The sequence below is a fragment of the Natrix helvetica genome, assembly GCF_964273705.1.
Source record: "Natrix helvetica genome assembly, chromosome: 3".
In the NCBI taxonomy this organism is placed as follows: domain Eukaryota; kingdom Metazoa; phylum Chordata; class Lepidosauria; order Squamata; family Natricidae; genus Natrix; species Natrix helvetica.
This window is the reverse complement of record NC_138549.1, coordinates 41,836,776-41,861,034: the sequence shown is the minus strand read 5'-3', so window position 1 is coordinate 41,861,034 and position 24,259 is coordinate 41,836,776. Positions and strand designations below refer to the sequence as shown.

Below are 24,259 nucleotides of genomic sequence, written 5' to 3'. Positions count from 1 at the left end.
CCGGCGAGCGAGCGAGGCAGCGAGATCTTCGGTCACTCGTCCACCGGACTGCCTTGGCGCCATTCTGGCTACCTTCGTCCATCCGCGCCCGGGAGATGCGGAAGCAGTCCGGTGGACGAGTGACCGAAGATCTCGCTGCCTCGCTCGCTCGCTCGCCGGACTGCTTCGGCGCCATTCTGGCTACCTTCGTCCATCCGTGCCCGGGAGATGCGGAAGCAGTCCGGTGGACGAGTGACCGAAGATCTCGCTGCCTCGCTCGCTCGCTCGCCGGACTGCTTCGGCGCCATTCTGGCTACCTTCGTCCATCCGTGCCCGGGAGATGCGGAAGCAGTCCGGTGGACGAGTGACCGAAGATCTCGCTGCCTCGCTCGCTCGCTCGCTCGCCGGACTGCTTCGGCGCCATTCTGGCTACCTTCGTCCATCCGCGCCCGGGAGATGCGGAAGCAGTCCGGTGGACGAGTGACCGAAGATCTCGCTGCCTCGCTCGCTCGCTCGCTCGCCGGACTGCTTCGGCGCCATTCTGGCTACCTTCGTCCATCCGCGCCCGGGAGATGCGGAAGCAGTCCGGTGGACGAGTGACCGAAGATCTCGCTGCCTCGCTCGCTCGCTCGCTCGCCGGACTGCTTCGGCGCCATTCTGGCTACCTTCGTCCATCCGCGCCCGGGAGACGTGGAGGCAGAAATGTTATCGGCCTCCCGATGACGAAAGCAAGTGACTGGTTCGTCATCTGGAGGCGCCGACAACATTTCTCCCTCCGCATCTCCCAGGCGCGGATGGACGAAGGTAGCCAGAATGGCGCCGAAGCAGTCCGGCGAGCGAGCGAGCGAGGCAGCGAGATCTTCGGTCACTCGTCCACCGGACTGCTTCCGCATATCCCGGGTGCGGATGGACGAAGGTAGCCAGAATGGCGCCGAAGCAGTCCGGCGAGCGAGCGAGCGACGCAGCCTGATCTTCGGTCGCTTCCAGAGCCGGAGCGGGATGGAGCAGCCATCGCCTTGGAAGTGAGTCGCGCGGACGGAGCTTTGGGGCTGAGGAGAGAGGCAGGGACGGAGGGAGTGGGGGGAGAGGAGCCGCCCCCCTCACCCCCCAGGCAATGGGGAAAGCTTTCCCGAAATGGGTGGGGTGTCGCGGGAAATAAAAAGGGCGCGCGCTGGGGGGGGACGAAGGAGGCTTTGGCGTGCCTTAGAGGCGGGCGGGCAAGCAACGAAAGGAGCAGCGAGGGCGGGCGGTGGCTGCAGGCGGCAAGGCTTGAGCGGGGTGAAAGGGACTGGTGCCGGTGGAGGAAGTAATGCTACGCCGCGGTCCCCTTAATGTTCACTCAGGAAGGCGGAGAACGAGACCACGTGGTCTGCACACGTGGTCCGCACACGTGGTCCCATTCCCCGCCTTCCTGATGACGTCACCAGCCTCCCCAGCCATAACCCTCACCGCACGTCACTGAAACATACAGAGCTATGTTCTTTCTTATTTGCTGCAGAGCTTTGTAATCTACTCTGAATAGCCTCTGTTTCTAAGAAGATGACATACGTATGCAGCATTTTGTCTCCTGATGCAGCACGAAGAGACATCTATTGAAGAGGTAGAACAGCTAAAAAGAGTCTCATCTGTGATGCTGGCTAGAACGCTAGATAGCATAGCTTTAATCAGTAGTTTCTCAACAAAGTAAATCTCCAGATTCATGAAAACTTTTTCTCAAAGAAGGTGAAACTGACAGGTATTCATTTTCTCCCCCTAGGCAGAGGGTGACTTCAGCTTCTAAATTATGTGCTTGGTACTTATTTCAAAAAACCGATGGAATCAGGACAAAAAGATAAATTTTTCATACACAGATAGTACAGTAATTTTCTAGGGATTTAATATTCTTTTCCATTCCATTACTTAATAAATTGCATTTGGCTGACAGTCTTTGAAGAGGCTTCAGTAAGCTGCATGTGGCCCTGGACTTTTGGTTTTCCATCTTTACCTTTCAATAAATGCAGAAAGAAGTAACCAAAATTGATAGTACTATAGCCACAAAAGCACATTGCTCTAATATGAGATAGAAACTATGCTTTTTTAAAGAAAGTACTGACAGTATATTGCTTATGTCTTGTAACTTAAAAGAAGGATAAATATAACATCCACTAATTGAATGCTCTGAACTAAATACAAAGATTGATGAAAATCTGTATATAAATAATAAACGAAATCCATATTTTTGTCAGTTAATGGTAGCTAAGATTAATTAGACACATGTATATTTCTACATAGCAATATGTTAATCTCTAGGGGCTATGTATGTTTCTAATGTTCTTAGCCTAATATTCAGAAAAAAGATAAGTATTTTATGTTGCCTTTCAAAATTACTGCTGCCTCTTGAAAACTAATATCAAGTTAATAAGATGAAAGGCATTGGAACTGTTATTATTCTCAGATACTGAAAAGAATGAATAGGATGAGATTCTTTCTGCCTCCTTTCATTATTTACATTGTGCATTGGCTAGCTATGATCAGCTGCTATGTCTTTTTTATTATATTATCTAATATAAGTAGTACAGATTCTGTGTTTACAGTAATAAAATAGATTAGTTGAAGCTAAGAGAAAAAATGAAAACATTTGTAACAGAAGGCACATCAGAATATTTGAGGAATTTCCTTATCTCCCCTTTTTTCCCACCTAACAAGATCAGATAGCATTGGCGTGCTACATGTTCTGTCCATTTTATAATGCTACCTTGTGACTTCTCTTCTGCTACCCCTACATTGTGGAACTTTCATCTCTTCCCTCCCCAAGATCTAGAGAGTTGAGAGCCTGCTAGCCATGAAAATGGACCTGAAGACTTCTGTGGAGATTCTCAATCATCCAGGTCATAGTTGTCTCAAAGGTGCTTTTTCAAAAGGCAACTGGACTGTGGAGATTCTTTGCTTTTAGAAATAAGGTGATCATATTCATAGACTTGATATATCACATAACTGATGTTCTGCACAGATCTTATCTAAACCAGGACGCTTCATTTTAAAAAAACAAAACATTTATTTTTATTTTTAAACAAACAAGTACAAACAAACATGAAACATAAAAACATCTTCCAATTCTGTACAGTGTGTCGGTTGGTTACAAAACTTTTTTTGTACATTCTCACCATAGTCTTCACTTACACTTTATATAGAATCTTGTATTATCAATTTGATATATATGTATACAATTATTATCATTATTAATCATTTATTTGACTATAGCTATTATTGCTTCATTTTATACAAAATATTCCAACTTTAAATAAATTCAAATTAAGTTTTATTATAACATTTCATTACATCATCCTGTATCCATCCATAGTAGTGCAATCTTTTATTTCTTGCCATTTGTGGTATTTGTATTCTAATTGCTTTTTTAGTAAATCTTGTATGGACATCTCGTGGCAACTTATATTTCACTGTGTATCTTGTGAAGGCTTGAAACCCCTCATCCGTTCCTTCCATCATCTTCCCTTTAGTTATCATCAATGCTTATGCCAGAATTTCTATCATTATTTCTGCCAAATTTTCTTCTTCTATCTTTTGGAATCTGAGGTACAATTCTAGTCTATTGATCTCCCATTTCAATATTCCACTCTTATCTTTTTCAACAGCACTCATTCTGTCAATACCTCCAATTTTCTTATCTCTTTGTTCATCTTTTTATTCCGTTTTTTGAGATCTGTCCTTATATTTCATCATTGTTTGGTGATTATTTTCAATTTTTTTCATCTATTTTTTCCTGTTCTTTGTCCAATAATCTCCAATCTCTTTTCAATGCTTTCTGTTCTTACTTGTATTTTTTGAATTTCTTGCATTATCATCTGCAATGTCACTTCCTTTCCTTTTCCCTGTTGCAACATTGTCTGTATTGATCTTTTCTTCCAATAGTGCACACTGCCGCTGTAAAATCCAAGACTCTTTTCCAAACAAAATGAACTGTTCTCTTTCCCAATTCAGTGCAATCATTTTTCCCACTCCAAGCTTTTCACTCTGATAGTACCCAGAGATGTACCTGTATAAACATCCGTGCTCTTCCCACTATGATTTTCAATAAACAAACTCAAAGTCCTTGAAGTGTAACACCATCTCTTACTTTGCACAAGATTATCAAATGCTCAAATGTAGAGATGAAAAACAATATTTCCAAGCCTCTAAGTGGCAGTGTTATTTCCTTTCATATATATTCACTTCCCTCTTTATATTCTTTATATTCCAGGAAAGGGAAAAATTATAAGAAAATATTATAAGGCATTGAAAAAAGAAAAACAATGAAAATCTTTAAAGGGGGGGGGGGATAAAGTCAGTCCAGTTTAAAAAATAAGTGTTTGTAGAAATTCCACCTGTAATAGGATTAAAGAAAAATAACACACTAAGTTTGACTCAGGCTTAATCTCACCGCTTGACCTCTTCTATCTTCAATTTAACTTTACTTTTAATCTTTGGGGTGTTCTCTCATCTAATAGTAAAAAAATTATCTCACCAATTTGGCACACTTTCTCTCCTGCTTGTCTTCCATTTCTGGAGCTGTCCCAACTTTCAGCAGCTTCAATGACTGCTTCTTTGTCACCAGGAAAAAGGGCTTCTCCTGGATCTACCAGGGACTTTGCAATGTCCCTGGGATCAGTAGGATGTGCCCTTCTCTATCACTGTCTCTATGGGATGGTTTAGGTCCAAAAGGACCGTCCAGCAGCAGAGGTATCAATGGCGATCCTAGAGCTCCAAGATCGCACATTGTATCATCCTGACATCAGCTCCACCTCCCCTAAACCAGGATGTTTCTGTTTAGAGGAGTAAATTAGGAAATCACCGTGAATGCTAACAATCAAGTGAAACATGTATAGGAAATGGAAGATGACTCTTATCATCAAGGAACCATACTAGCAAGTATATCTATTTCATATTTTAGTATGTGTGATTATTGTCTCTGTTTTCATGTTTTAAGCATGTGTGATTTGCATGGTTTTTCTTTTTGAAAAATCTTGGAAACCTTTTAGTTCAGAATGCTTCTAAACAAGAGTAGGCTGGTAAACCATGACATTGGCTGCTCTTCTTTGTATCATTCTGCTGGAAATGAATTTTTTAAACTCTCTTTGGTGTTAGCAGTTCTAAAGAAATATTTTCTGTGACAATTATAATTTTCACATGGTGGTGCTCAGAATAGAAGGGAAACATTTGCATCTTCTTCTTAATTAAAATGAAGCCTTGTGATTTTCTTCTGCCTTTCAAGGGAGGGGAACAGATTTCCCACTGGCATACACCTCAAGTTCATGAACAGTTAATGGAGATGGGACTATAGTGTTTATTTCATTCTTGCATTTTTTTTGTGTGCGATCCATCCAACATGCCAGCATTAAATAAGAGAATATGTCATATATATGTAGGTGGTAGCAATATGAATATACAAAGCAGGTTGCACCAAGGCAGAAAGCTGGATCAGAGTGAATAAAACCCAAATGATTTCTGGAAGGGGAGAATTGAGATCTTTCATTTTTCTCCTACATGTTTGACTTTTAACATTGAAACTTCGGGAAAGCATTTGATAAGCCCACCATGAATCCTAGTACAGAACATATGAAATAATGGGCAGTCTGCTGTCACTAGATGAATACAAGGGTGTGTGTGTTGAATAATTGTATCCAATTAGTGTAAATCAATGACTCTGCATCAAACTGAAAGGAGGTAAAAAGTGATCTACCTCAGGAATCTGTTCTAAGCTAGTTTGTTTCTTTGTTCTTTTGTTAAATATATATGCCACCCATCTCACTCAGCAAAGAGACTCTTAGTTAGGTGACATTTAACATCTTTATAAATGATTTAGATAAGAGATTGAAGAAATCTAATTATCAGATTACAGACAACATACACACAGGGGAAATGGCAAGTTTCTTTGAGGACAACATCAAGATTTAAGAGACTGTTGTTAGATAAGAATATTATGAAAAGAACAGCAAAATGAATTTTAATAACAAAATATCAAATGCATGAATATCTTGGGATGCAAACCTATTAGGTGATAGTACATGTGAAAACCAATGTTGTCTTGATAAATCACAAACTGAATATGAGGCAACAGGGTGATACAAAACAAAAGCCAAAGCCAAAACCACAATCACAACCAATGCAATCATAGGCTCTATCATCAGAAATATAAAGTCAAGAGAAGTCTGTTATTCTTTATTCTGTTTTGCTTAACCTCATCTGTTGTATTGGATACACTTCTGAACATTTAGATAAGACTTTGACAAAATGAGAAAAACAAACATAATGTTAAGGTCCTGAGAGAAGGAGAACCTTAATATTGTGTATGCTTAACCTGTAAAAGAAAAGCCTGCAGGGAACTACAATCCGTCATTAGGTATCTAAAGAGTTCTCAAAGGGCTTAAATTACACAGAAGAAATGTGTGCTGAACATCGGGGGGGGGGGGGGGAATCCTACTGGTAAGACTCTTGAGAATGTTTTCAGAAAGATGGCCCCTTCTCCATTAGAAATATTTAAACATTTGTTGGAGATATTGTAGAAATGGATTCCTATAGAAAGTGGTAAATAATCTCTAAGGTTTTTTCCAACTTCCTTTTTCTCCCCGCAAGTTCAATCTTTTTTCATTACTATGTTCTTTATCTCCTGAGAATATTTCTTACAAGGTTAACTTTTTTTCTTTTTTTCTTTATCTATTATGCTTATCTATTTTCTCCCCTGCACTTATCACTTCAAACTTGCTGCATAGCTAAATTAACTACATTTAATTTCCTTACTGTTTCCAAGACGCCTGTTCCTTATGTTTCCTATTTAATTTCCATCTTCCTACTTTTACCAGTTGTTTTTATTACCCCAATTCTACTTCTTCAACACTTTTGCAACCTGATCCTTCACACATACATTTTTAAATTTTCGGTTCCTACCATTTTGCAACACGTTTACAACTTTATTTCTTTATTTAAAATATGTTATTATATTTTAATTAATAAGAAGTATTGCTTTAAAAAACAATGAATAAAAGGACAAAGATGGCCTGGTATGATGCTGCTTCTATATTTCAGCAATCTGAATATTTTTTATTTCCAATGTGTATTTGATTTTCACAACATTGCATTGCTCTGCTTATACCGTAGAAAGAGTGCTCATTGGTGTAATGTAATATTTTATATAATTGTATATAAAATGATAACATAGTATAGTGTATATATAATATATTAATATATAAGTTATAATATAAATATAATAATTCAGATTATGGATCTTAAAATTCATTTTGACTCTAATTCATTTTTATTGCAATTCTGATAAATAAAAAACTTCATATCATATTCATATTATGTCTATTTTATAATGGTCACCTGAACAAGAAATAAAATGCAATCACCCTAGCAGAAAAATTCCAGTTAACGAATTTTAAAGGCAGCAAGCTCCACTGTACCCCGACCCTTGGTTTTAAGATTTGTATTTCTGTTTACAAGGAATTCCATTCTTTAAGTTTTTATTGAAGGGTATTTATGTATGAAATACTATTGATATTATCATCAGCAAAAAGCAAATGTACAGGCAATATGGCTATACTATGGAAGTATTATATCAATATTTAAAATTTTAATTTAAATATTTCAGATCAAATATTGGCCTGTAAGGGAGCTAAACAACCTTACATAATGGTTGATTTTTGCCAGGCCAGGATGACAGTCTAAAGGTTAATAACCTACCTGAACTGCAGTCTCTACTATCATAACAGGCGACATTCAATTAAGCAGATGCTGTTTTGGCTTGGCCTTCAATCTTCAATCCATTATAGTGAAGTATCTTTCTTTTTGGAACCCCACTCATAGATGAATTAGGAATCAGTGTTGCCAGCCTCTTGCTATCATAACCCTCACTTTCAGAGCAGAGTGTCTTTTTTCCCCTTTTGGAGCCATTCCAAAGTCACCAAGTACTGGCTATAAGCTACTATTATACCAAAACTACTTAAAGGATCTTCAAGGTCTAAGAATTTTTCTAAACTTCAGTTAACCATCTTTTATATGGATGAACCAAATATCCCAAAAATGGAATGTAAAAAAGATTTTTTAAACTGCTGAACTAGTAAGTCATACAACAGATGTTTATTCTTCTTGAATTTTATTCATTTTATTTATATCCCACATTGCTAATTCATTTGAATAAACAAGGGGGCTAAAAGTTAAGGAATGAAAAGTTTTTAAACATGCACGAGGTTAAACTAGCATTCTTTGGTTCTTCCACAGCAACATTATAAGTAATGATCATATTGTATAAAAGCACGGCATCTTTTTGCTGGAATAAAGTGTCAGTAATGAGTACCGGGGGAAAATCACTATCAGGAAATGAGAGAAAGTAGGATTTTGCTATAAAGATTTGTACAGATACATTGATCTTTTTAAAATTCATTCTCCTTTTTTTTCCTTACCTGAAAAACTCAGGCAACTATTATTTGGAGTTATGTAATGAATTGTTTAAGTTATATAATATACAAAACACATTGTTCCAACAGATAAAATAACAGAATTTTACATTAAGATTAATATATAATAGCATTCACATAATATTAGTACATATTCTCAAGGCACTTACTCACTGAGTTGGGAAGTGCCACATGAATGCTGTAAATTCTTTTGGAATTCGAATTGAATTATCCCTATTGAATAGATGGCTGTCCATACTTCACTTGAACATATCCAGATAAAGAAAACTATTGTAATTAGTTACAGTTTTGAATGTCTTTCAGGGTTATAAACATTTCTTTGACATTTTAGCAAAATATGTCTAGTTCCAACTTAATCCATTATGCCATGTAATTCAGTCTGGAATGGAGATCATTTTCTCAAGTTCTTCCCCATGACATCCTTCCAGGAATGTGTTTATGCATGATGTATGGAGCTGAATACAAGGGCTTGGGCAAATAAGGAAGTTTGACACTGTGTGACATTGCTTTCAATATTTGCCCATCGTAACTTCTCCCCCTCCCACCCATACATAGAGATAGAAATGTTTATGTTTAAAAGGAAAGTGTTGAAATCCAGTAATAGTTTCATTTTGGACAGAGTTCTGGCCAAGTTCTACATGCACATCTTCAAGGATTATAGGAAACCCACATCACTGATTTTGGCAGATCAATCTAGGTAAAAACCATTAGCAAAGCCTAAACTCTTCTAGGAGAAACACAGAGAAATGATGGTTTTCTTACTGCTGTACCAATGGCATAGTTTTACTTTAATCAAACAGCAAATAATTTTCTGAATACTAGGAGGTGTGACATTGCTGGTTAGAAAACGTGGGTGCAATTGGCATCAGTTAAACCCCAAAACATAAATTTTAAAACAAGTCTTTTCAGTGTTAATCTATCATCCATACAATGATTTCCATGAGATTAAACATGTAGACTTTAAAAATAAGGACATTTTAGACTATTGTCAGCTGACCTTAGCTCCCAATTGTGCTGGCCACTAATAAAATTAACATAATTTACTATTGAAACTAACATACTTTGGTTGTTATTCACTTTATTAACTTTCAGGTTATTTCATGTAGCCATTTACAAGTGAACATTTCATTAGTTAATTTTTTTACTTGTAGATGACTACATGAAATAAGCTGAGTGCTTTTAAAATGTGAATAAAGACCAAATATACATTAGTCAGGTCAATTCAAAGATTAATGAAAGGCAAAAAAAAAAAAACATACAAAAATAGTATTAGAAAATTCATCACAGTATTCAAGCTATCCAAAGGTAGTTTACATATAAGGAAGTTTAGTTTTAGCATAGTGTTGTGGCCCAGCAGGAGCCATTGGAGCTGCCACCAGACTCCGAGAGTGAGGGTCTCTATGAGTCGGCTCTGGAGAATGAGGAGGACCTTGGGCAGGGTTCTGACTCTGAGCAGGGATCGGAGAGTCTGGTCAGCCACCAGGAGGCACCTGAGGCATGGAGCAGTGGTGAGAGCCAAAGGAGGGGGGCTCCTGATGCCATGCCTTGGAGCAGTGGGGAGGAGTCACAGGACAGTGAATCAGAGATCAGCAGGGAGTTCTTAGATGCTCGTTACTGCCGCGTCCACAGACGCAGGGAGCAAGGGTGCAGTTATCGGTGGTAAGGGCTCTCAGCTGCTGATAAGTAGACTCCCCTTCAGGCTATAAAAGGATTGATTGAGCATACGCCCTTTGCAGAAGTCAACATAGGAATTATTCAAGAAGTTTGGTCTTGGAAACGTAGCATGCTGGATAGCTGCTATCGTGTCTCGTGTCTGTGAGCCTTGTCGGGTGGTTTACTGCCAAGGATCTCTCTGTCTGTCTGTGCAATAAATCCTGTTAAAGTAGTATTGTTCCAGAGCGTGTTCTGTGTGGGTGAGGGAAGAAGGGGGGTCATAGTATATTATTTATAACAAGTAAATTAAAAGAAAAAGCAACCATCATTAACCTGTAAAAGTTATGGTCAATCGATCAGAATAGAGCTGGGAGGGACCTTGGAGGTCTTCTAGTCCAATCTCTGCTCAAGCAGGAGACCCATTTCATACAAGTGTTTGTCGAGTTTCTTGTTAAAAATCTCCTGTGATGAAGCACCCACAACTTCTGACAGCAAGCTGTTCCATTGGTCAATTGTCTCCACTGTTAGGAAAGTTTCTCCTTAGTTCCAATTTGCTTCTATCCTTGATTAGTTTCCATCCATTGTTTCTGGTCCTGCCCTCTGGTGCTTTGTAAAATAAGGTGACTCTTTCCTCTTTGTGGCAGCCTCTCAAATATGGAATACTGCTATCATGTCCCCCTTAGTCTTTCTATGAAAAGACTATGAAATGCTTTGGTATCCCTTGATTGAATTAATTGAAGCTTCATCAAATCAATGTACCCATTCAAAGATCTGAACAGTGCTAGAATACAGTTCTCAGGGCAGAGCCTGATTCATGCTGATTAAAGTGGAACTATTACTACCCGTGAAACTAAAATTTCATTGCATTTACCTTTTTAATCAGCAACTAATTCATGTTGTCATATAGTTTTCAATCAGTTATTATTTGAAGATCTTTTATGTGCATATTTTATCAAGTGAGGCATTTTTATATATAGAATTAAGTTTTTTCCATTAGAAATCATTAAATTTAATTGTGTTTCCAAGCCATTTCTTTCTTGTTTTGCTATTATTTTGAAAACTTTTTCCTGACTTCAATGGTCTTGGCACTCTACCTCATAGCTCTCTCCGGTTCCATAACTAATTATTTATTCATGTATTTATTAAATTTGTACATCATTCCATCTCAATTACATGATTCTGGTGGATAACAATGATGGAAAACAAAATAAAACTTTATAACAAACAAATAACATAAATGGAAGTCAAGAAGCAAAAAATAAAAAAAATAAACATCTAAGACAACAATTAGGATAACCATAGTGCTAGTTCAACCATACACTCAGGACCCTATTTTCAATAACAGAGCCATGTCTTTAGCTTACAGAAGGAGAATAGAATTGGGGCAAGTCTAATATCTGTAGAGATGATGTTATAGAGGGCAGGCACCATGACAGAAACTGTGGTTTGCTATTAGTCCTGGTTGGGAAGCCTGACTGAGATTGTTATACATTAGTACAAACCAAACTTTACTTATCAAGGTACACAGTACATAAAAGACATTTTGATTTCTAGATTCTATGATTCCACATATTCCTCAATGTTATCATTCCATCACCATTTCATTGGACAGGGTGGCTTGTTTTTCACACCATATAAGCACTTTTTATCTGCCTGAGTATTATCATTTTTTTATGTTTGGTTGATAGAACATTTGTTATTACTTACCAAAAAACCATGCTTATTAAGAAACCATGATAGAAAAAAATTAAGCATGAATTTAAAATAAATGTCACTTATAAGATAGGTTTTTATACATGACAAGCTGCAATAAAAAGATTTTGTTTCACAGTTTGAAAAAAAAGCCTAATGTGTTTTAGAATCCATTCAGTCAAAACCAAAATTAGCAGAAGTGCTGGAGAGTTGAAAATTGCATCTCAATATATCTATCCAACTGTATAAACTATTAAAATAATACTTCAGAGTCTCATCGGTATGAAAAAATCTAAGAATAAGAGCAGGAACATAAAAATGAATTACTAACTATATTTCTGTTTCTTACTGAAACTAAGAAAGATGAAAAAAGATTAATTAATAAAATAGGTCAATCTGCACTATTTTCTGCCAAAATGCTATAATTATAACAGAATTATAGCATCTTTGTCAAAAAAAATTTTTTAATTTGATACCTCAAATAAGTATTTATAATGTTTTCAGATTTTACTGAATCCATTTAGCACAAATAAAATTCATCTGAGAATACTGAGAAGGGTAGATGAGTTCCTCATGTACTATATCTTTTTCTATATTCTATTAGTAACTTGAGTTCATTTTGAACTATGTCTTGATTAACTAACATAGTCTTTTCCAACATAGTTACAGCACCTTGCTGACCATGGTTGATTCTAAAATACTAAACAAAGTCAAAGCCAGTTAAAAGTTCAATTGTTGAGTATCTAAAAATGTCAGGATTAAAGATTTGTGTGGAAAGTTAAAAAAAATAGCAAATCGTTTATATTAATGAAGTTTCCAGAAGCTCAACTCAGCTCAAATGAGATTGGGCCTTTTTATATGACTTGTAATTGACATTTCTAGAATTTTCAAGCAAATCTAAGATGTCTGGCAATTATTAAAAAGGAGAAAGCTGTGTTAGAATGAAAGACAACCGTAAAATACTTCCAATTTTTAAAAAAGATCTTCCAAAAAGTACTTGGGAAGAGGGCCAATGAATTTAATAATTTAATTTAATGAATTTTAATTTACTTCTTAAAACTAGCTAGACATTAGATAGCTGTCAGTCTTTAAGTCTTAAACACTGGATACAAGTCAGAATAAAATAATAAATTAGAGTACAAGATATGAAATTACAGAATTGTGGGAAGTTATACAATTATACTTATACAATTAATTTTTAAATACCTTCCTGAAAACCACATTTTCACCTGTTTCCAGAAGTCTGCAAGGATGGAGACCATCCAGACTTCAAGGGGCCAACCATTCCAGAGGAGGGAAGATTTTAAATTTAAACTTCATGCAAATTACATAGGTTTAATTCAGATGTATATGATTGTCTTTAATATTATTATATTCCGTTGTATTCTACCACTTTGTTAAAATAAACTGTAGTTTTGGTAGCAATTTTTAGGAGATTCTCGGTCTTTGATCGCCTTCAGGTCCACTAGCTGTGCCTTTCTTTGGTAATACTTAGTCAAAATTATGCAAATGAATGGCACTGAAGCTTTTTTGAAACAGAGATTTGCATGAATAAAAGGTGTCATATTAGTTACCCATTCTTAGTCTATTCACAAGCCAGTTGTTTCCCATACAGTCTAAGGAGCATATAATCATTTTCTCACTGTGCTTGCAATGTTATTAACCTCACAAAGGGAAGGAATAGGGGAAGAGCTTATTGGTCCCTACCCTCTCCCTCTGTCACCTTATGAATAATTTCATCTCTCAAAAATTAAGATAAATTGGATCTCCCTTCAATAGCTTCCAGCTACCTCAGGAAATGCCAGCCTCAAGTTCAGTGTAAACTAGGTACATCCTAATGCTGACAAGGAAAAATCTCGGTATGTAACAAGCATTTTTAATAAAAGAGTAGCATGGCAGTGACAGGAAACACAATGATTTCTCTGACATTTTGGTTTCAGGTGTTATCTGTCAAATGAGATGAAGAAATGGAATGGGGAGAAATGATTATTTCTTTTTGACTAACAGGGAAGGTTGTGTTGTTAAGTCACAGCTACAACTTTAAAGCTTCTGTAGAATAAAAACCAACTTCCCACCTTCCCCTCTCCCTTCTCTTTTCCACCAGCATCTTTTTTATATCTCACAGTGACACAAGAGTGCTTCTTCAGTCCCTAAGGAAATCATTCAGCTGTTATCTTGACAGTTTCTGAGGGTAGGGAAAAGAAGAACAATTACAAAGCTTTTTATCATATACATTTCAAAATAAATCTCTACAAAATTCAATCATGCAAGTCTCTGATAAACAAAACGTGGCTTAGGACCTTCTGACTGTATCAAACCACCTGTTTAGAATCAGAATTATTTCCGATGATTTCAAAAGTATGATTTATTTATGCATCCTAAATTTTAATGCTTCCTTTAATTGCTACATTTTATTATTTCATCATCATTTTAGCCATTGTCTATCCACTGCAGAGTGAAGGCCTCTTCCACATGTTTTCAACATACATAGTACTGAGCTTTCTTTTGCCAATTGGGCCCACAATACTTGCTGATCTTGTTTTAGGTCTCTTTCAGATGCTTTTTATCAAGTGGGATCCATCCTATGACTGCCTTGGTCCACCTGCCATCAGTTCTTCTTGTTATGTGACCAGCCCATTTCCATTCCAATTCTTTTACTTTCTCGATGATATCACATATTTTCATTTGTTCTCTAATCCATGTGCAGGTCTTTCTATTTCGTCTTGTAATACCGAACATGTATCTTTCCATGGCTCTTTGTACAACTCTTAGCTTTTGTATTGATTGTGAGGTTAGTGTCCATGTTTCACCAGCATATGTTAGAGCAAGCAGCTCACACTTATCAAAAACTTTTCACTTCAGGCATGGGGGCAGATTGTTCCTGAAACTTATGTTTAGCTTCAGTGGTGGGTTCCGGATCCCATCGCAACCGGTATGCTGCAACGGAGCCAGGAGTCTACTACGCGCATGCGCACCACCACCCTGCGACACTCCAGCTGCTTCGTGGAGCATTGTGCAGGCACTGTACACTGTGTGCGTGTGCACAAATGCCCCAGTCGGCTTAAATAGAGGTAAGGAGAACAGGCAGGTGGGTGGGCCCTCCGCAGCATCGTACCAGAATGTCCGTACCGGGGCGTACCATCTCTGATCCACCACTGCTTAGCTTGCCAAATGCCTGCCAATCACATTTAACATATCATTCAATTTCCTTTATTGTATCACCTTCCATTGAAATCCATTGGCCAAGGTATATGTAGTGATATACTATGTCTAGTTCTTCTCCAGATATTTTTTTCTTTCTTTGTTGCCGACAATAAACATAGCCTGACTTTTTTTTTCATCTCTTGTATGTGTCTTTGTAACTCTTCTGGGTCTTGCGAGAAGAGAATAATATGAATCTCTATTAATCTTTTTGTTTTCTTCAATTGCCTTTTTCACAAGGTTCATGTTTCTTCTTGGATATGTTTTCTTATCATCTTGCAAAGTTCAACATGCTCCAGTTTATTAGCGAAACTTCTCATATTCTTCATTGTCTGTTGTTTTTCATTAAATCAATAGTTTCATCAGAGATCTTTGACTGTACCATGGGCTTTTCCAGTGGTGCTATACTGTAGATGTAGCAGATTCAAGGATGTTTTTCTTCATTTTGGTCTGTAATGTTCATCTCTTCCAAATCTTACAATAGAGTAAAGCAATTTGACAGATTAATCACAAAATTGCTGTTCTCCTTTAGCAGCTTATCACTATATTTTTGTGACGTCTTTATCATTTTCATACACTCTTTTTGACAGTCTATCTGCACTTTAGCTCAGACCATTCTATAATCACTTTCAAGATTAAAAAAAAAATGATGACAGTACAATTGCAGAATATGTTTTTTTTTTTTTTAACTTGACATGATGTAGTCAATTTCACTTGTGTAACCTGATGGACTCTTCCATGTCCGTTTTGTGCTAGCTTTTTTCTTGTAAAACAAGTTCATGCTATAAAGTTCCTGCTCTTCAGGAATATCTAAATTTTACTAGAGTCTTTCAGAATTTAGTTGATGAGAAAACACAACTCATTGTCTGTCTTTGGTACTATTTGATACTACCTGGTACTATTTGGTACTTTGGTAGTCTGGTCCTATCAAGTTCAACTAAATCTTCAAGTCGAGCTTTCGTTTTCATAGTTCGAATGTTGACTGTTCCTATGCCCAAAGACCAAAGGCAGCCCAGTGATTTTACCCAGTGATTTTTAGCACCCTCTGTCTTTGGACAGGTCTTCCCACTGCCCTGGGTGGTTGCTCTAGGGCCTCTGAAAAATGAGGGCCATTTCTGCAGTTGTATTAGCATGTGGAATGAATAGATCATAATCTGCCACTCTGGTCCAATACGGGCTGGTAGATGTGATTGGTGTTAGTCTGGGCTGTTCCCCCTAAGAAACTCTTCTGGACATATACATGTCCGATGACTTAGCTCATGATTTCATTTACCCACACAGGTCCCTTCACCTTGTCAAGGCCCCAATCGTATAAGGAGTCATATTATTTTCTTATATTCAACTTTTGATCAGTAGAATGCCAAATATATTTCCTTGGCATTAAAAATATAGAAGATGGTCATTCTGGAAGCAGCCCTTAAAATATTTCCAAAAGTAACATTCATCATCCATATCACAACTTTTAAATAAACTAGCAAATATATACCTGGATATTGAAACTGCTCAAGCTTTCTCGCCATATATTGGGCAGTAAAACAGACTGGCTTTACACTAATATAAGAAGATACATACATACATACATACCAGTGGTGGGTTTCAAAATTTTTTGGAACCTACTCTGTGGGTGTGGCCTGCTTTGTGGGAGTGGCTTGCTGGCCATGTGACCGGGTGGGAGTGGCTTGCTGGCCATGTGACCGGGTGGGAGTGGCTTGCCGGCCATGTGACCGGGTGGGAGTGGCCAAGACAATGTCACTGAATTGGATGAACTACAATAAGATTAAAATAAGTACAAAAACAATAAAAGAGCTACTTACAGAAGGAAGATGACTGTTCTTGCCAGTCTTCAGTATAACTGACTCCAATGAATGGGCTGCACAAAGAAGAGACACAGAAATGAACTCTTTCATTGCATGCACTGTATTGAAACCAGCACACAAAACAATAAAGACAGCTACTTACAGAGGGAATATTACTGCCTTGCTGGTCTTCTGCACCCCCACCTCACCACCTTGCTCCAATAACCTACACAAAGGACAGACACAGAAAGCAAGACTTTAATTGCATGCACTGCATTAGGATGAAACAAGCACAAAAAATAATAGAAAAGGAAAATTACTGTCCTTTTTTGCGTCTTCTGCACCACCACCTCACCACTTTGCTCCAATAAGGAGCACAAAGGAGATACACAGAAAGCAAGACTTTACTATCTCAAGGATGAACCCAGCACAGAGCACACCCAGCAATAAAGACAGCTACTTACAGAGGAAGGATCTCACTGGCTTGATGGTCTTCTGCACACCACCTTATTTCCTTTTTCTGAAATTTAGTTCTCAGTTCCAAAAAACAGGAGTATATGAATTAGGTTCACTACTTAGGTCGGTCCAAGTAGCTATTCAGAAGTTAGTGGTTAGAAGCAATGGTAAAGCAAGATATGGAATTAAACCCAGAAATATTTTGTTGGCTATTTGAAAGGGAGTACAATATATATTTAATTTTATACATGTTAGCAGCTGCTGGAATTGTGTTTGCACAACAGTGGAAAAACAGAGATATGAAAATGAATAAATATTACAATGTGCAGGAATAAATAAATTGACAATTAAAATCAAGAAGGCTTTGAATACGTTTTCACGTGGGATTTGTTTTAGTAATTGCTAACTAAAAGAAACAGAAATTAGAAATCCAAAAGTATGAAAGAAAACACCAATTATGCAAGGAAAGGTTACTAAAATGTATAAGGAAATATTGCTAGATCATTATTAATTCGTAGATAACTGCTGGACATTACACACCCACACCCACACAAACTATGACAGTGCCAGGAAAACACACACAAAAAAAAAAGAATTCCCCCTGCCACAAAAAAGAATGCAAATGAAACCAGTTTTTTTTACCCCTAACCCTAACGACAGGAAAGACAAAGCCACTGGAATAAAAACCATCAAAGCATTGTGGGAAATTATAAAGGACAGTGCCAGGAAGCTCACAGAACCAGCAACCACCTCAGAATTACCTAAACAATGAGGGTGAAACACACAAAATCTGGCAAAGCTGCCTTGCACCAACCTGGCCTGCCCATAGAAAAGCAGCCACTTTGAGACACATAAACCTGGTCTGTACACTTAAAAGCAACATATTGCATCACAAAGAAAACATTTGCAAAAAGGAATAACATTTCTTGTAGTAAATATATTTTATAAACAATTAAAAAATAAAAATGTCCTAAAAATATATTTTTTAAAGATATTCTATAAATAAAAAAATCCTTAAAAACCATTGTTAAGTATTCCACCAGCAATAATTTATACTGTAACCATTTTAAGGTATTGTACCAGCAATAGTTTATACTGTAACCATTATTCCACCAGCAATAATTTATACTGTAACCATTTCAAACTATTCCACACACAATAATTAAAAAGGAAACCATTAAAAATATTCCATAGACAATAAATTACAATAAAATGATTTAAAACAATTCTATGCACAATACATTTTAAAGTATTGAGTATAGAATACTTTAAAATGGTTTATTTTAATTTATTTTGGATATAATATTATTTTAAATAGTCTAAGACAATTTTAAAAAAGAATCCAAACCCAATAAATTGAAGTAAACCATTTAAAAATATTCTATACTCAATACTTTTAAGTAAAATTATTTTAAAAAATTCTATGCACAATAAATAAAATATTATTTTAAAATACATTAAAAAAAAAAAAGAAAAAAGACGAGGTCACTTACCAGCATACAGAATCAGCAGCACTCCGATGCGATGGATCCGACTCCGATGTGATGGATGGATGCAACAGGGAGCAGGCAATCAGAGAGGCAGCAGGACAGGTAAGACACTGGACTGGAGGGACAAGGCCAGGGTTGTCACTAAGCAGGTCGCCTGGCAGGCTTAGCTAGCCAGGCGAGGCTGGAGAAGGGGGGGCTTTTGGCCGCGTGGCGTACGCGAGCCGGCGGCTTTCAATAGGGAAGGCCTTCAGGCCTTCCCTCACGAAAGCTAGGCTGCCACCGCCGCCCGCCTGCCTTCAGCTGCGTGGCATACGCGAGCCCACGGCTTTCGCTAAGGAAGGCCTGAAGGCCTTCCCTCACGAAAGTTAGGCCACTGCCGCCGCCACTCGCCCACCCACCCTTGTGGCGTAGGCTGCTGCCGCCGCCGCCACCACCCGCCCACTTTTGGCCGTGTGACATACACGAGCCCGCAGCTTTCGATAGCGAAGGCCTGAAGGCCTTCCTTTGCGAAAGTTAGGCCGCTGCCGCCGCTGCTCACTCATTCGCCCTCATGACATAGGACGCTGCCGCCACCGCCGCCCGCCTGCCTTCGGCCGCGTGGCCTACGCCAGCCCGTGGCTTTCATAAGCTGGCTAAGCTAGCCTCCCGAGTCCCGCCGCCCCCCCTCATGCTTAGTTGCTTACCTGAGGGAAGCAGCAAGCTCCTGGAAGGCGAAGGGAAGGGAGTTTTGAAATGGAGAACCCGGTCAGCAAGTGCGATGCAAGACTGCTCGGGAATGAAAGATTCTTTTGAAAAGAGAAGTCTCCAAAAGAGAAAGACTCTTTTCAAAAGATGAATATTGGCCCTTGGCGCCACACTTTTAAACGGATCGCCTCCAGCCCGCTCACTGATTGGCTGGACTCCATCCAATCAGTGAGTGGCAGGCTGGGCTAGCCTAGTTTAGTGCGGATGGGTGGGGGAACGAGCGAGCTGCAACAGGACGACAAGGGGGATCGAGCGACAGGGCCGGTGCCTGTTCCCAGAAGTTACTTCCGGGTCCGGTTACTTCCGGGTCCTGTCATGAACCAGTTTGCCTGAACTGGTGCAAACCGGCAGAAACCCACCACTGATAGATACGGGACGGGACCTAGTTACTTGCGGGATCGCATCCTCCCACATACATCCCTGCGGCCAATACGCTCACACAGGGAGGGACTTCTCCTGGTGCCGTCCACTAGGCAATGCCAGCGGGCGACACCGAGGAGTAGGGCCTTCTCTGTTATGGGCCCAACCCTCTGGAATGACCTCCCCCCCGACATTAGAACCACTTCTGACCTCCGCTCCTCCCGGCAAAAGCTGAAGACCCACCTGTTCCAACTAGCAGGCCTGGCATAATTCAACTGTCCCTCCTGGCAAATGTATTATATCTGGTTATTTTAGGGATTTTTTTAATTTACTGTATTTGTTTTTAGGGGTTCGAATTTATTTTATATCTGCTTTGTACAGTTCTTTTAACTACATTTTAACCTCCTCCATGTCAATTGTCAACTGTACATATTTAATTTAATTTTATTGTATCCTGTTATATTTTGTATGAACTGTACACCGCCCCGAGTCCCTTGCGGGAGAGGGGGCGGTCTAGAAGCATTAAATATTATTATTATTATTATACATACATACGTACATACATACATACATACATACATACATATGCATGTATGTATATGTATATGTACATGTACATACACACACACACAAGCATACACACACACGTGTGTGTGTATGTGTGTTATTTGTATATGTTCAAAAATTAGAAAACAATCATATTGAGAAGATTCAGAAGAATGTATTATGATCCAGCCATTACATAAGCTAATTTCAGAGAAAATAGATAAACTTGCTTATAGATTTGCTTCTGTTTACCTTTATGTTCAGCCAAGTATTTATGTCAATTTTTGCATGACTTTCTAAATGGGATCATGAGTATATAAGGTTGTCATAGTATGACAATGAATTTCCACTTCTGGCATTCAGAAATGATTGCACTTGGATATCAGTTCTCCGTATATGCTGTTTTCATGAGTTTCAGAGTGATAAATATTCTGTAGTAAAACACAACTAGGCCATTTATTAATGAATACTTAAAATGTCAGACCTTATGTTGGCAGAGATAAAAAGGAGAGTAGATAAAAATAGATATATGGCAAACAGAATTTTAGAAGGCAGAATTAATCAGAAGAGTACAAAATGTATTTTAGGAAAGTGCAATTTCCAAACAAAAGAAACATTTAAAAATCTTATAGATTATCATTTTCCTAGTTTCATACAATTTAAAGAACATGAAAAAGGAAATTATGTTTTATTCATAAAAAAAGAAAAGAAAAGAGAGGGATAAACCAAGGGCATATTAGATTACATGATCTTGGATGTGGCAGGCAGTGTGTGTGTGTGTGTGTGTGTGTGTGTGTGTGTGTGTTTCTGTGTGTCTGTGTGTCTGTACGCGTGTGTGTGTTTGTGTATTTGTAAAGGAGAGTGACAGATAGATAGATAGATAGATAGATAGATAGATAGATAGATAGATAGATAGATAGATAGAGGATGGGTGTGTGCAGATAGATGGTGACGAAAATAGAGATCAAAAATCTCATATATCTTTTTCATAATAAAGGTATTAACTTTGAGAAAGCTAATTAATAAAACATCATTTAATTAAACATCATTTTAAATATTATTTTCCTAGAAAGAAAAAATGTGAAAATGCAACAAATAGAGCTTTTTCCATAACCAATTATTAAAACTATAAAGAATTGGGTTTTTTGCATTTTTTGTTTTGTTTTAGTTCTGTATTCAAAGAGAAGTATTTCCATTGTTCACATAAAAACAAAGCAGTCAGCTTTTCTCAGAAATGTTGTTAGTTGAACTTTTTTGTTTTCCCAATGCAGCAATGAATATGCGTAAAGGAGCAAAACAACCCAAAACAAGCAACTTGCTCAATGCTAATTAAAACTGTGGAATCTATGACTTGATTATTGCAAAGTCTTCAGGGAGTGTAATATGTCATTATGAGGTGTTTTGTTTCGTTTTATGCACACTGCATATACTTTCACTAAGAAATATAGAGCCAAGAGGGGAAAAAAGCTAAAAGATATCATGCCTCACTAACCTCAAATTTCATCATCCTCTCTGTCATAATCTGAAACTTTGATCCTTATCCTCCTGCTTCCTTGCCCATATGGTAACAATTCATATTTCCATTGGATTTTCAAATTTTGGCTATTGCTCTAACAAAGATAGTGGTGAAAGAATTTAATTAGTTGAACCTTCCTGCAGAAGTAGGAAATAATTATATCATATTCTTGCTGTTTCTGCCAATGCCAACCATCTCAGCTTACCTGTTCATAAATAACACATGCAAAACACTCTGTCTATTGGCTATCCACTTCTGTTGGATCTATCAATCTTTTTTCTATTACTGTTTTATTAGGTATTTTCCAAATCTCTTCAAAAGAAATCACCCTCTGTATAGTGTCTGAATTTTATCATTTATATTGGTCCTTCTAATCTCTCACTTAAATTGTGTCACAGTCTCTTGACTGACATTGTAATTTGTATTCTTCAGTATACTTTGGAACTTGACCTTTTCCTAAGGTTTGTTTTGCTCCACTTCTACTTTCATGGATAGTTCTTCAAATATTTCATTTAAATACAATTTCGTTGTATTTAAGTACAATGACAATAAAGATTGTACTTATTGTCATTGTACTTATTCAGATCTGAAAACTCATAATGTCAAAAGCTTCTCTTAGGAATGATAGAATGCTGATTCTCTGAACGTTCATTCCATTTCAAAGCTTCAATTGCAAATTATTTTTGGTGTCATGTTTTTCACTATTGAACTATCTTTAAGACAGCCATTTATTCTTATTATGTAATTCTGTTATATTATTCTATGGGCAGCAAGAAACGTTTTTGACATGGAATTTTCCAAAAAGAGCAGTGAAAAAGAAAATATTTAAAATGCTTTAAAAATCACCATCTGATTTACCTTGGGATCTCAACACAGTTCTACCATACAATAAAAGTAACAAAACTTTTATGGAAATCAAGTGCAGCATAAGAATATGAAGAAATATTCATCCTAAAGCATTTTACGGCCCGGAAGATGGTATTTTAATTGAATCTTATGGGCCACAATCTACCATGCTGGTGTAGGTTGCTAAATAGAAGCTTTTCGACTTCCCAGTCTAGAGCTAACAGGAAGTGATTCTGTGACTAAGTAAACTAGAATTTTGGTCTTCTTTGTCTTAGTCCAGTATTCCAGCATCTTAACCAATGCATCATACTCACTTTCTCTCATTCTTTCTTTCTTCTTTTTCCCTCTTCAGCTGCAATCAAGAAGTTTATTACATTCTATGAGAATCAGTCTAATTAGTTATTAATATGAGATTTATTATTCAAACAGCGAAGAGCAGCATTCCATAGCTCCACGCCAAACTTTTAAAGTTTATTCACAATATAGCTAAAATATGTCTATAAATTACAATAAGAAAGAATAAAAATACAATTAGCAGCTTCATCTTTTGGGAAGCACTTTTAAGAGTTAGCAAGAATGAGGACAAGACAGCAAAGCAGTCTCAAATTGTCTATAGACAATTCAAAATTAAGTCTGGATCAGAGAATGCATGCTAGACTGTACAGCTTTGATCCTGTTTTGAGTGTGCTAAGAGCTATATTGGGTTCTCAAAAGCTTTGGAAAACCAAAACATCAAGGTTATGTTGCATTGGCACAAGACACAGCATAAATAAGGCTTTTTGTTGACCCCCTTAAACAAACTGAGAGATGAACATCCTTGAAGCCAAAGCAATATTGGTCTTGCATCATTATATAGCTATTAGAAACAAAGAGTTTAATGAAATGAAAAAGTTAAAAGTCAATTACTTTTGTAAAGTCAAGGAAATCATCATACCACTCAATTCCCATTTCACTTTGTATATAGAAGAGGTTACATCATTTTGTATTGTCTTTAACAACTCCAGAACAGCAGAGAAGTCATTGACTCTGTTGCGTTTTCAAGATTGCAAAGCATTTTATAACCATCTGTTTTGGTCTGTGACATCAAGTCAAATCTCTGCTTTAATTAGAAAGTCTGCTTTTATAGGCTGTTTTGATTGACATTCCATTACATTGATGTACTCTTTCAGACCTTAACAAATCCCTAATGCATACACTTCTGAACTCCACAAACAGCACAGATTTTAAGAAGGGTCCTATTTTGTGCAAGAGTTCTTTGATGCATTTGCAATCCAACTGAGTCTATTAATGATGGCATTTTCAAATGGTATAAGTATGGAAAATAAAATAAACATTTCTTGTACCTAAAACAGATTTCATTCAAATAAATAATTTCAACACTACAATTTTATAGCAGGATTTTCATCATATCATTTCATATAACAAAATATTTTGGTTTTTATTGCTGTTTAAAACCACATGTTTTGAGAACAGGAGTAACTCAGCATATTTAGTAGAAGGTAGTACTTTCTACAAAATTTCTTTTTAAAA

The 24,259-nt window shown here is 37.4% G+C and overlaps 1 protein-coding gene across 1 annotated transcript in view; it reads right to left on the bottom strand.

Annotated features, from left to right (window-relative positions):
- Positions 1-1,383: 1,383 nt before the first annotated feature.
- The window catches only part of LOC309389125 (uncharacterized protein), an 811,977-nt gene continuing 789,101 nt past the window's right edge, over positions 1,384-24,259 (bottom strand). Inside the window, exon 10 of the transcript XR_014174895.1 lies at positions 1,384-1,437. The gene's annotated coding sequence lies outside the window, so the exon portion shown is untranslated. The remainder of the gene's footprint in view (positions 1,438-24,259) is intronic.